We start from the raw sequence: 14,216 nt of genomic DNA, 5'->3' as shown, positions 1-14,216 counted from the left end.
CGCGGCCGGAGCCCCCGCGCCCCTTTGTCATCCCCTCTTCCACGTCACTCCGCGCGCTCCGCTTCCGGCCGGCCGCCGGGTCGCCCCCTTTTTCGCCTGACCACCCCCCGCCCTCAGACAAGCACTCCGCGCTCCGGGAAGGTAGCCCACGGCCTCTCGACCCCACCGCCTCGGCTGGGGAAACTCGGACCAGAAACTGCCTCTGGCTCCGTCGCTCTCTCTCCAGCCCGTTTAATTATTCAGGAACAGGATGGCGGCGCTGGGGTTGCAGGAAAGCGAACTGATGGGGGTGGGGGGGTGGGGAGGGGAGCTTAATGCATTCCCTCCGACGGGCCCCGCCACATCTCTCCGAACCCGGCCTTGTTCAGCAGAGTTGGCTGGTCTCCGCTTTCCTGAGTTTCAGATGACAGCTGCCCTGGTTGGTTCCAGTTTGGCTATTTAAACCTGCAAGTTTCTGGAACTCGGCTGGGGAAGTCTCAAGTGGCCACAGGCATTATTTTAACGAGGGGTGGGGAAATGGTCTGCCGGAGTAAAACGTGGCTTCTTGCTCCAGCCTGGGGATATTGGGCCAGTGCACTGTCGGGGTGGGCTAGTCAAATTCCTATCCATCTTACGTAAAGGAAAATATGTAGGATAAAAGTACCAATGCTGTTACCCCAGTAGGATCCGTACTTTAAAAGTTTCTGTGAAACGGAATGCGCTTGAACTTTATTGTAAATATGTTTGCTGAGGAGAGGTATTTTAATTCAATCAATGTTGTAGTATAGGAGAAGAGTAATCCAGTTAATTCTACTTTTAGTTATATGACCTCTTACTGGGTCCATTCTATAGCTTGTGTAGAGGACAAAATGTTTTAGTTAAAGAAACAGCTATTAGAAATAGCAAAGATGACAGTGTTGGTTTTGTTCCAACCTTATGTTAGATGTCACAAAAATGTGGGGTGTAAGTTCCTAAACTAAATCGTTTGGGTGGGTGGGTTTACAACTTTTTCTTAACATGCTAGCATTTGGACCAGTTGCTTGCCTGTCATTAACTCCATGTACGCCTAACTTTTGACTTATAAATGTCCTGATTACATGATGTTTAGCCATGCTACTTCATTAAAATGTACGGGCATCCTGTATGACTAAATCCTGGGCAAACTGAGAGCTCAGCAAAGCATCTTGAAAAAAAATTGTCCACGGAAAGTGGTACTTTGTAGTGCATTTCAAGTCATAGCATAATTACTCAGTGGCACGTTAACAATGAGATTTGCGGTAAAAACCAAGCAGGAAGATAAAAGGCGCATGATTTAAAATAACCTTGGGTTAAGATCAAATTGAGGGTCAAAATCCTGTGGGTGAGGTGATCATTAATGGTACCAAACTATACAGGTAGTATTACTTTTTGGTAAGTATAGATAGTGTGCTTGTTATAGGTAGTTTTTTCACACTCATTTTAATATTCTAATTGAACCGTTTTCTCTTGTTGGTAGTGCACTTGAACTAATTTATGGTTTTAAGGCCTTTTGGTGGTGTGACTTGTGACCAGCAGATGTTATTAGCATGGGCTTTTAAAAGCAAGAAGTATTAGCTTTTGGTAGTTTATTATTACCAGTGGTACCTAGTTAGATAGTTATAGTGTCAGCTTCTTTGAGAACTGAGTTCTCTGGATTTTAAGCTATGCTTTACCTTTTCAGAGTAAAGTTTAGGAAAAAAGTCGTGAAATGTTGGTTTTATTTTTGGAGAGAAGGCAAGACACTGATGTAACTGGGGTGAAGGAGTGAGCTGTGTGGGATAAAAGGATTATTTCTAGAATTTAATTTGTGGAGGCCTTTATTCTCCATTATTGTCATGAAAGTTAAAGCGTTAATTGTGGTTTAAAGGAATTAGCCCAGGTGAGTGTTTCAGGTTAACTTGTTAAATAGTTACTAGCTTACTACAGTAGATTTTTGTTTGGAAGGGAAAGACTTTTTCCTAAGGGTGTTGGCACAGATCCTTCGTTTTTCAGATATACAGTAGTGGTTTTAATCTGGACATATTGGGCTATGAAAAATATTTTTTCAGCATGGAGTAAAGCACAGTTTCCCAGTGTTTTTCATGACAGATTTAAGATTTTCATGACAGATTTAATTACATCCACAGTGTTGTGCAAACATCATCATTTTAGGATGGCTTCACTTTCTGAATATCAGCAGACTTGGTAAAATGACTTAAAAAAACTTTTTGGGCCATTTGAGGTACTGTACTTTCCCTTTCCCTCTGAATCTTAAGTATGCAAATAAATGTGTATATTGAGAATAACTTCCATTCTAGGTGCAGTACTTTGAAGAAATTTGGGAAATTTTTGTAGTTTTTAGAATATAGAAATGGCTTAATTAATGTCGTAAGATTTGTGTTATGTATTGTTTTGGAATCAGTATCTTATGTATACCTTATCTTATGTATCTGTATCTTATGGTATACCTTGCCTAGAATTCAATTTTTGAGTTTCAGCTATTTTGACCATTTTTTAAATGCCTAATTTTAATCAAGAAAGTTATATTATAGAACTTATTGCAAGATTATTTAACAATACTCTACAAGCTTCCACACTCCTAGAATTTCCAGCTGTTTTGACATTTTCAGACAGCATATTTTGTATAGTTTTCCACCTTATGATGACATTGTGATGCTGAGGTTGGCACTTAGGTCCTCTAGACAAGACTGTGGCCCATGGCATTTACTAAGTAATTAAATCTCTGATGAGTTTTAAAAATAAGAAATATACAATTAAAAAAACAATAAAATGAAATTCATTGAAGACAGCCAATTCCCTTCTTTTCATATTTTGATCCTTTAGTGAAAGTAGTGATGTATCAATGCTAAGTAGGTTCTCACCTTTGGGTATGTCATTTATTTTGTAGCTTCAGTGATATCCCAAGAGTACTGACCAAGGTGGTCACCAGTTTCTAGGTTTACAGGAGGAGAACTCTGAATACTGAACATTGATTTGTTTGGTTTTTTTGGCTGCTGCGTGCAGCATATGGGATTTTAGTTTCCCAACTACCGATCAAACCCACCCAATACCCTTGCGGTGGAAGTGCAAATTCTTAACTACTGGACAGCCAGGGAAATCTCAAACACTGACTTCTTTATTTCAGAGTGTCTTGAGAATATCATGGAGTTCTTTCGGATATCCATTTATAGCAGCCTTAACACCTACTTGATGAGAACAATGCTTTTTGAGTAATAATAGCTACCCATTTAATCCAATATTTATTGTGTAACAGGTATTGTGATTATGTTCTCACTTAGTCTTCAACAACTCTGGGAGGTGGATAGTATCTATTTTATAGATGGATTGATGCTGGGAGAAATTAAATAACTTGCTTAACATGGCAGAGCTTCCAAATGGCAGAGTCAGAGCTTAAACTGGGGCTAAAATAAAAAAAAAATGCTGACTTTTCCCACTTTTCCTCTAGTTTAATTTTTTTTAATTTTAGTAAAATATGTATAAACTTGTTATTTTAACCACTTTTAAGTGTATACTTCAATGGCATTAATTATATCCACAGCATGCAACCATCATCACTAGGTATTTAGAGAGTTTTCGTCACTCCAAACAGACTCTGGATCCATTAAGCAATATCTTTGCCCCCCTCTCCTCCTAACTCCTAGTAACCTCTGATCTATGATTTGTCTCTGAATTTGCCTATTCTAGATATCTCATATAAGTAGAATCATACAATATTTATTGTTTTGTTGGTAGTATATTTTACTTAACATGTCTTACAGGTTTATCCTGTTGTACCAAGTATCAGTAATCCTTTTTATAGCTGAGTAATATTCTGTTGTGTATACATGCCATATTTTGATTATCCCTTCATCAGTTGAGAGACATTAGGATTGTCTCCACTTTTTGGCTATTGTGAATAATGCAGCTATGAACTTTAGTGTACAGAGAGTAAATCCCTGTTTTCAATGCTTTGGGATATATATCTAGGAGAACCTAGGAATTGAGAGATCATGTTAATTCTATGTTTACTTCTTAGAGGTAAATTTTCCCGCAGTGGTTGCACCATTTTACATTTCTTTTAGCAGCATACAAGGGTTCTAGTTTCTTCACATTTTCACCAATGCTTGTTATTTCCCATTTTAAAAATTATAGCTTTTATAGTGGGTGTAAAGCAAGGGACATCTTATGGTTTTGGCTTGAATTTTGTAATAGTGATGTTAATGTGCTCATTTGGCATTTGAATATCTTCTTTTATTTATTTATTTTTATTTTTTCTTGTATGTTAATTTTTTTTTTTCATTTATTTTTATTAGTTGGAGGCTAATTACTTTACAATATTGAAGTGGGTTTTGTCATACATTGACATGAATCAGCCATGGAGTTACATGTATTCCCCATCCCGATCCCCCTTTCCGAATATCTTCTTTTAATAGAAATATCTATTTAAGTCCTTTGCCTTTTTGTTTTTAATTGAGTTTGGTCTTTGTTGTTGTTATTGAGTTGTAGGAGTATATTAACCCTTATTCTGTATATTAAACCCTTATCAAGATACATGCATTCCAAAGAGTTGCACGGAGAGATAAGAAAACCTTCCGAAGTGATCAATGCAAAGAAATAGAGGAAAACAATAGAATGGGAAAGACTAGAGAGCTCTTCAAGAAAATTAGAGAAATCATGCAAATTAGAAATCAGAAAATTAGAGAAATCTCTTCAAAGATGGACAGAATAAAGGACATACGGTATAGAAACAACAGATGTTTAAAAGAGATGGCAAGAATACACGGTTGAACTATACCAAAAGATCTTAATGACCCAGATAACCACAATGGTGTGATCACTCACCTAGAGCCATACATCCTGGAATGCGAAGTCAAGTGGGCCTTAGGAAACATCACTATGAACAAAGCTAGCAGAGGTGGTAGAATGCCAGCTGAACTATTTCAAATCCTAAAAGATGATGCTGTGAAAGTGCTGCACTCAATATACCAGCAGATTTGGGTAACTCAGCAGTGGCCACACGACTGGAAGAGGTGAGTTTTCATTCCAATCCCAAAGAAGGGCAATGCCAAAGAATGTGCAAACTACTGCACAATTGCACGATTTCACGTGCTAGCAAAATAATGCTCAAAATTCTCCAAGCTAGGCTTCAGCAGTACATGAACTGAGAACGTCTGGATGTTCAAACTGAATTTAGAAAAGGTAAAGGAACCAGAAATCAAGTTGCCAACATCCATGCCAATGTTGGATCATAGAAAGAGCAAGAGAATTCCAGAAAAACATCTGTTTCTGCTTCATTGACTATGCCACAGCCTTTGACTATGTGGATCACAACAAACTGGAAAATTCTTAAAGAGATGGGATTACTAGACCACCTTACCTGCCTCCTGAGAAACCTGTGTGCAGGTCAAGAAGCTACAGTTAGAACCAGACATGGAACAACGGACTGGTTCCAGTTTGGGAAAGGAGTATGTCAAGGCTGTATATTGTCACCCTGCTTATTTAACTTATATGCAGAGTATATCATGCGAAATTCCGGGCTGGATGAAGAACAAGCAGGAATCAAGATTGCCAGGAGAAATATCAATAACCTCAGATACGCAGATGACACCACCCTTATGGTAGAAAGTGAAGAGGAACTAAAGAGCCTCGTGATGAAAGTGAAAGTGGAGAGTGAAAAAATTGGCTTAAAACTCAACATTCAAAAAACGAAGATCATGGCATCTGGTCCCATCACTTCATGGCAAATAGATGGGGAAACAACAGAAACAGTGACAGAAACAACAAAATCACTGCAGATGGTGATTGCAGCCATGAAATTAAAAGACACTTACTCCTTGGAAGAAAAGCTATGACCAACCTAGACAGCATATTAAAAAGCAGAGTCATTACTTTGCCAACAAAGGTCCGTCTAGTCAAGGCTATGGTTTTTCCAGTAGTCATGTATGGATGTGAGAGTTGAACCATAAAGAAGGTGGAGCACCAAAGAATTGATGCTTTTGAACTGTGGTGTTGGAGAAGGCTCTTGAGAGTCCCTTGGACTGTAAAGAGATCAGCCAGTCAATCCTAAAGGAAATCAGCCCTGAATATTCTTTGGAAGGACTGATGCTGAAGCTTCAATACTTTGGCCACCTGATGCAAAGAGCCAACTCACTAGAAAAGGCCTTGATAATGGGAAAGATTGAAGGCAGGAGGAGAAGGGGATGACAGAGGATGCGATGGTTGTATGGCATCACTGTCTCAAAGGACATGAGTTTAAGTAAGCCCCAGGAGTTGGTGAAGAACAGGGAAGCCTGGTGTGCTGTGGTCCTTGGGGTCACAAAGAGTTGGACATGACTGAGCGTCTGAACAACAACGATAAGATACATGACTTGCAAATATTTTCTCCCATTCTCTAGGTTGTCTTTTCATGTCCTGATGATGTCTTTTGATTCACAAAAGTTTGTTGAAGTTCAGTATATCTGTTTGTACCTTTGTTGCCTGTGCTTATAGTTTCAGTTTTAAATTTATTTTTAATCACTGATGGATAAAGAATAAATCTATAACCAATAATTTACAAATCTGATAGCTAACATTTGCTTTAACTATGAATAGAAAGCTGTTTTAAGCTTATTTCCTCTGTCAGATCTGATGAAAAGGTTGATATGCAGTGGAATTGTTTTTAAAATTTGACAGGTGATCCATAAACCCCTTTCAGTTTCTTAATCAAGAGATGAGTATTGTCTTTTCTGGGGAAGCATTTTACAATCAACAACCATTGAGAACCCACAGGATGCCCAACTTTGTATTGGTTGCTGCTGTTCCAAAAAAAGGAATCATTATCCTATTTCTTGAGTATGTCAGAATCCTTTTTTTAGGAAAGCATAATAAAATGTGCATGTATGAGACAACTAAAAAACACTATTTAAACAGATAAAAAATACCGCTGACTAAATTGTGCATGTGCTGAGAGAATAAAGGAACACAAGGTGACCTCTGCTGCTAGAAGGTGTGGTTCCTCAACCAGCAGCCTTGTCATCAGGTGGGAGCATGTTAGAAATGCAGAATCTCAGGCCCAAGCGGTAAACTGCTGAATCAGAATCTGCATTTTAATAGTATTCCCCAACAGTTCCCATGCACGTTCAAGTTCGAGAAGCATTGATAAAGGTTTGCTTACAGTGGGAAGAGACTGGAGTGAGGAATACATTAGGGGGAAAAATGGCAAGAGTTGGTGGTTTTTTGGATGTGGGGATATAGAAAATAATCTCACTTGTGAGCCTGGGTAAACCAAGAATACTGAGGTGGCATGTCAGATTTTGGAGAATAAGAAAGAGCTATCTGGAGAAAGCAGCCTTTCAGTATGTTAGTTTAATTGACAGAAGAATTTTTAAGTTGAGACATCATTTTGAAGTTTAGATATGGAACTCCTAAATGTTCAGGATTATGAATGTGGATTTTGGAGTCAGCTGGGGAAATTGACTGAAGGTGTAAAAGTGAATGAAGGCTATAAGTAAGTGAAAAGAGGAGGAAAGTACTAAGAATTGAGTCATGAAATTTTCACAAAGTAGAGAAATGAGAAATCACCTTTCAGGACCTGACTGTAGTGAGTACCTAGTATACTGAATTTTGTTGAGTTACTGGGAAACAGGTCTGTTTGTGAAACTGATAGATCTAATTGCATTTGAACTTTTCATTCTAGTGTGGTTGTGGAAATTCTAGTCGTAGTCTGGTACTCATATCCTAATATAAGACAGACTTCTTGGGCGTCCAACTCCAGAATATACCAACGGCCCCTTTGAAATTGGTGTACTTCAGAACAGACACTTTCTCTACAAGACATCAGTTACTTTCTTCAAGAATATCATGCAAATCTATTTATATATTTCCAGTGTTTCATGTATTACTTACACTTGTCATCTCACTAGGTTGTTCATTGAATTTTCTTTTGCTGCTTCTCTTGGGGCTGTGCCTATGGTTTAAAAAAAAAAAAGCAAATTGAACATGACTGGGACTAAAGATTAAGTCTCCTCGTTTTACCCCTCGTGTGACAGTAGAAGTAAAAATCTTTCATGTTTTTCTTGGTTGGTGAGCTCTGGGGCTTTATGAGAGGATGCATAACATTTCATACCAATTGGAGAGAGACATACTGTGAAATAGGAAGCTTTACTTGATGTAAAGCAGAAAGGGGCTGATTTTACTAGGAGGAATGGAGTTGTGTGGAAAGAACCAAAAGGAAAATATACAGCAAAAAAATGTAGGTTGGAAATACAGTGGTACTTTGGGTAGCTTGGTAGGTTCAGTAGGTATGAGAACTGAAATTAGATGGGAAACTGCAGTTGGAAAATACTGCCATATGGGCAAGCTGAATCTTCTTTAGAAAAGAATTAAGCACCCCAGTTTACATTAAAAGCTGCTGTGGTATGTGGTAGCCCCTGCCTCCTTTGCTTCCTCCCACTGCGCTTGTCCCACTCATTTTCAATTTTCTACTAAGTAGAGGGTGGAAATTTTTTCCCAGATAAGATTATCTGGGAATTTATGTTGGGAAGACATTTTAAATGAAGAGTCTTATTATGGCTATTAAATGAGCTGTCTTTTTCATCTCTGATTTTATATTTAGGAATCAGTGTCTAGAGTTACATAGTATGAACAGAAGATTTAAGCCATTAGAAATATAGGAATTGTCATTCCCTTGATTTTTGATAGCCCTAGTCTATGATACTTGTCTTTCTTAGGGAGAAATTTTAATCAGTGGATTTTTAAATCTGATTTTCTTACTATAAATGCAAAGCTTTGGCAGCACCTTGCTGGTAGTACTATATCCAGGTGAGTCTTCCAGTGAGAATAATTATTGGGTGTTAATAACAGTAGTAAGGAACTTTTGCTTTTATGTTAATCAGTTAGTTATCTCTCTTGTGATTTTTTACTGAAACACAGTCTTCTTGTTGCAAGAGAGCATTAGGTTGGTTTTGGTAAGCAATATGATCATACTAATTGGGCATGATGACCAATTTGCTGATTTAGTGATTCTCTCATTTTTCCTTACTGCAGACCACCTGAATGGTTTATCTTCATTTGGTGGACCACTGCACCTGGTTCTTCCCGCCACCCCTCGCCATCCCTACCCAGCTTTCTGCTTCTGCTTATCGGGCAGTACTGGGCTACCAGCAAGTTCCTCATGATTCACTGGTAGTTCAAGAACCATAGGTTGAGACTTTACTAACGCGCATGTACTTAAAGATGCATGTGTGTTGACCAAGAACAGTCAAGCATGTATTCCATCTTGCATCAGGTCCTTTGACTTGCAGCCAGCAAGAGGGTTTGGAATATACTCCATATATTGACCTGAGAGGTTAAATATAGCTGAGTATACATTGGATGTTGTAATGCCATACTTTTGCATGTTTGCAGTAAAACTTGCATAAGTTTCCATTATAGCTCAGTTTTTAGGAACAAAATTTTATTGAAGGAGTTATCTGAGAACAAGAAATATTTACATGTGGGGGATAATTTTATGTAAATTTTACTTGAATGTGAAGTCTTAGTGATACATTTGCTCACAACTTTAATAAGTAATGAATTAGTGACTCTTGGGCCTTTCTGATTAAATTCTTACATCACAAGAAACCCTTCAGATAGCTTTTGCGTTTATTATAATTGACTGGCAGATATGAGCAAGGTCAGATTGCTTCGTTGCATTTGTTCACGTAGTTTCCATGCTTGTGGTCTGTGTGACAAAAGTGTCACAGGGAACGAGTAACTGGAGACTAGGTAGATCTCAGTCTAACAGAGTGTGTGTGATTCTTTACTTCCTAGGCTATAGTAGGTCCAAAGTCCAAGGTTTTCCTGCTGCTTTTCTGCTGTCTTAACTTCCAACAATGGGATAATCTTTTATCACTGAACAAGTATGAGCCTTTTTCTTTTCCACCCAGGATTAATCCTGCCATCCTGAACATCGTAGCACTGTTCTTCAGTGCTTATTCTCCTCTCTCTTTCTTTCCCTCAACTTTATTGAGGACTAATTGACAACTATTTATTGACATATATAGTATACAATGTCATGATATAACATGCATATACATTGTGAAACAGTTACCAGAATCAAAATAATTAACACATTCTTGTTGTGAGAATCTTGAAGATCTCCTCAGCAACTTTGAAGTATAAAGTACTGTATTATTAACAGTAACCATACTGAACATTAGATCTTTGTAACTTGTGCTTCTTAAAACTGCAAGTTTGTACCATTTGATCCACCTCCCCCCTCCCTTTTTCCCGAAAATCTATCCTGGTTATTTTTGTACATTTACTTGTCTCCTCAGAGCATAAGCTACACTGTACCTGGGGACAGTGACTTCAGTTTTCTCATAGTACTTTAGGTTCAGTTAACAATTGTGTGAAGCACATCTTTAACTTTATAACAGTTTTAGGGAGAAAATGATAACTTTCTTAATAGGAGGTTCACTTAATTCTAGAGCAAGAACCTTGTTAAATAAGACCATATAGTGTAATAAAAAGATTTAGGAGTCAAAATTCTTCAGTTCTGGTTCCACTTCTGCTTTTTGTATCTGCTACCTTTAAATGAGCATGTTGGATGAAATCAGTAGGCTCCAGCATTTTAAACAGTTGGATCTTTTTATCAGTCTCAGCATTTGATTTCTTTTTCTTTTGATTGTATATAGTCTCTAAAAAATAAAAATAAATGATTTAGAGTCTCATAAAATTCTGTAGATTTTTTAGAAGTTTGACTTACTAACACTATCAGCTGTACTCAGAACTCAAATGATAACATGTCACACAGTATTACAGTTTGTTTTATTTTCACTGAGTATTGTTCAGTTAATTTTATGATAAGAGCACCTACTGAACAGATGAGATTGCTTTGACATTTAATGAAACCTAGACATCTATGTGCTGTATCAGTGTGTTCCCTCAGTCAGTTCAGTTCAGCTCCCTCAGTTCACTTCCCTCAGTTGCTCAGTCGTGTCTGAGTCTTTGCAACCCCATGGACTGCAGCACGCCAGGCTTCCCTGTCCATCATAATCTCCTGGAGCTTACTCAGACTCACGTCCGTTGAGTTGGTGATGCCATCCAACCATCTCGTCCTCTGTCATCCCCTTCTCCTGCCTTCAATCTTTCCTAGCATCAGGGACTTTTCTAATGAGTCAGCCCTTCGCATCAGGTGGCCAAAGTATTGGAGCTTCAGCATCAGTCCTTCCAATGAATATTCAGGATTGATTTCATTTAGGATTGACTGGTTTGATCTCCTTTCTGTCCAAGAGACTCTCAAGAGTCTTCTCCAACACCACAGTTCAAAAGCGGTGTTACATGAGTGAACATGTATGTGCATGTATTAATAAAAGGCACATTCAGAACTGTGGTTTTCCCAGTCAGTGACACAGTTACAAAAATTTCCGTAAGTTCATATATGCATAGAGTAGACAAGAGAAGCATTCCAATGACTCCAAGATCAGTTTGACCCAGCAGCATAAGCTAACATGTTTCATGATGGTCTTTATGTTTGAAATTTAACATTTGATGTGTGGTTCTTAAAAAGTACCAAAAATATATTTTACAAAACAGTTATATTTTTGGAATGCTGAAACAAATGTTTGTTTCTGTCTCTTGAGTTTTTTGGGACCAATTTAAAGTCATGTGACTAGATTCTAGAAACAATCTTTACTTGACACATGTAATTTCAGTCAGTTTTTATCTACTCTCAGGATAGGTGCACTGTGTTGGGCATTGTATTATATATTTGAAGTTTCATAGGATTACTGAAAGAATAGTACTGTATTAAGAAGTTTATACAGTTTAAAGAAATGCAGTGCTATCCAAATTAATTTTGATGCTAGCTTTGAGAGAAAACAAAGGCAAGATAAAACATTAAAAATAGTGAAGGGATGAAGGAGATGGTGTCTGTTGTAGCTATACCACTAACTGCCATCTGGTTACAGATCTGGAAGTTGGTTCACTTACTCCCACTAATTGATTTGCCTTCACCAGGAATTAAAAGGGTCAGGAACAAGCCCTCAGGGTGGACTTTCTTTTCTGGAGCAACTTTTGGCTTAGAATGCACTCTGGAAGTGAAGATAATTGATTCTTTAAGATGTAAACTTTACCTCTCAGTTCATTTGAAGCTGAAAGTGCACCTTGGCACTGTTAGGCCTTTGCTTCTCCCTGTCTTTGACATGGCTTCACTTTCCTGTCTCTTGGGTATAAAATATTCCACCTCTGCCTACAGTTGGGGCAATCTAGTATTATATTTAACCTTTGGAAGTTCAAGACAGTGAGGGCGTCATAGAAAAGGGGTTGTTGGATGAGACCTTGTGTTTGTGGCTTATGCAGGAGGAACTAGAATCAGAAGAGATGCTGAGCAGGACCTGATAGGTGAGGTCTGGTGTCTGCCATGTTTGTGAGAGTCTGACTCTTGCTTATGAAAAAGGGACTAGATTGAGATGAATCCTAGAAGGGATGTCAGTGGATCTCTGTATCTAGTAATTAAAGAGTGAAGAGAAAGTTGCTCAGTCGTGTCCAAGTTTTGCGACCCCATGGACTTGATATAGTCCATGGAATTCTCCAGGCCAGAATACTGGAGTGGGTACCCCTTCCTTTCTCCAGGGGATCTTCCCAACCCAGGGATTGAACCCAGGTCTCCCACACTGCAAGCGGATTGTTCACCAGCTGAGCCACAAGGGAAGCCCAAGAATACTGGAGTGGGTAGCCTATCCCCTCTCCAGCTGATCTTCCTGCCCCAGGAATCGAACTGGGGTCTCCTGCATTGCAGGTGGATTCTTTACCAACTGAACTATGAGGGAAGCCCACCTAGGGCCTTTGCTTTAATGTAAATAAATATTTGCTTTGTGGTGCTTTTATTACAGTTCCTAAAAGTAGGATGATCTCCCTCATTTTTTAATACTGCTTTTGGACATTATTTGTTTACTTATTTCTTTCTTCTCCCACAATATTGTAAGCTCTGAAGTCTGGGGCCTTTTCTGATTCTTCTTTACTGTATGCCTAGTTTCTTGTATAGTTCCTGGTACATGTGCATTCAGTAGTTGGTGATTGAATAAATAAGTGAAATAATGAGTGAATAGTTGTTTCATCACTTGTAGGATGAAAATTTTTTCTACTTGGCTTTAGTTATTTCATTTGCTTTTGGGGGTGAAATTTATAGGAATAAAAACTATTGTAATGTTGTACAATTATTTCCCGTTATCTTTAGAGACTTTCCTCATGATAATTCTGGGATAGATTCTTTTTTGGCTATTTGGTAAAAGGGAGGGAGTGATCTAATTTGCTTGTTAAAATCTCCCCACTTATTTTGTGTTTATTTGTGTATTATTCTGTCATACTTCACAAACTTAGTGGTGATTTGAATTGCTTTGAATATGAAAAGAGGGTTAATTGTATTTAAAGCCACCCAGCCCAGTGGGTGTTAGGCTGTTCTTGAGCTGATTCTGTGCTTACATTGAATGCAGCAGCAATCCAGGTTTTGCGTGCAGCCTGTAAAGCATCATATGAAGAGGAAATCGTGAAGATGCCTTGTGAGACTTGTCTGACTTTAGGTGCTGGGGGTTTGAAGCAGGTCTTCTGGGAGGTGTTGGAGCAGAGCAGAGCCCGGCACAGGTGGTAGACAGAGTGCTGTCACACTGCTTGCTCATGCTCACCTGCCTCAGTCATGTCTGCCTCTGCGGACTGCAGCCTGCCAGGCTCCTCAGTCCAAGGGGTTCTCCAGGCACGGATACTGGAGTGGGTTGCCACGCGCTTCTCCACGGAATCTTCCCAACCCAGGGATCGAACCCGTATGTCCTGCATGACAGGTGAATTGTTTACCATTGAGCCACTGGGTAAGCCAAAAGAAAGTTACAGTCATTACTGGGGTTGTAGTGTTGATGGTTTAGTTGCTGAGTCATGTCTGACTCTTGCGATCCCATGGGCTGCAGCCCACCAGGGTCCTCAGTTCCTTTATTTACTTTCTGAGCCACATTCCTCCATATAAAATCTGTAAATAAAGAGTATTGTGTTTGGGGTGGAGATAGTCATTAATGAAAATATAACTTCATAACATGTATAATTTGTAACACATGCCTGATATTATCAGATATTTAGCGGTGCAAATACTTGTTTTAGCAATGCAAACAACTTTTTGTGCTAAATTTTTAGATTTATCTTTTTATTTTTGACTGTCATGGGTCTTCATTGCTGCACACAGACTTTCTCTAGCTGTGGTGAGCGGAGGGCAGCTCGTTGCAGAGCACAGACGG

The 14,216-nt window shown here is 38.8% G+C and overlaps 1 protein-coding gene across 1 annotated transcript in view; it reads left to right on the top strand.

The window, feature by feature from the left end:
* UBTD2 (ubiquitin domain containing 2) overlaps positions 1 to 14,216 on the top strand; it is a 58,771-nt gene that overhangs the window by 233 nt on the left and 44,322 nt on the right. The window lies entirely within an intron of this gene.

This window comes from Dama dama, chromosome 25 (genome assembly GCF_033118175.1).
Source record: "Dama dama isolate Ldn47 chromosome 25, ASM3311817v1, whole genome shotgun sequence".
NCBI lineage: Eukaryota > Metazoa > Chordata > Mammalia > Artiodactyla > Cervidae > Dama > Dama dama.
This window is presented reverse-complemented; position numbering and strand designations above follow the sequence as displayed.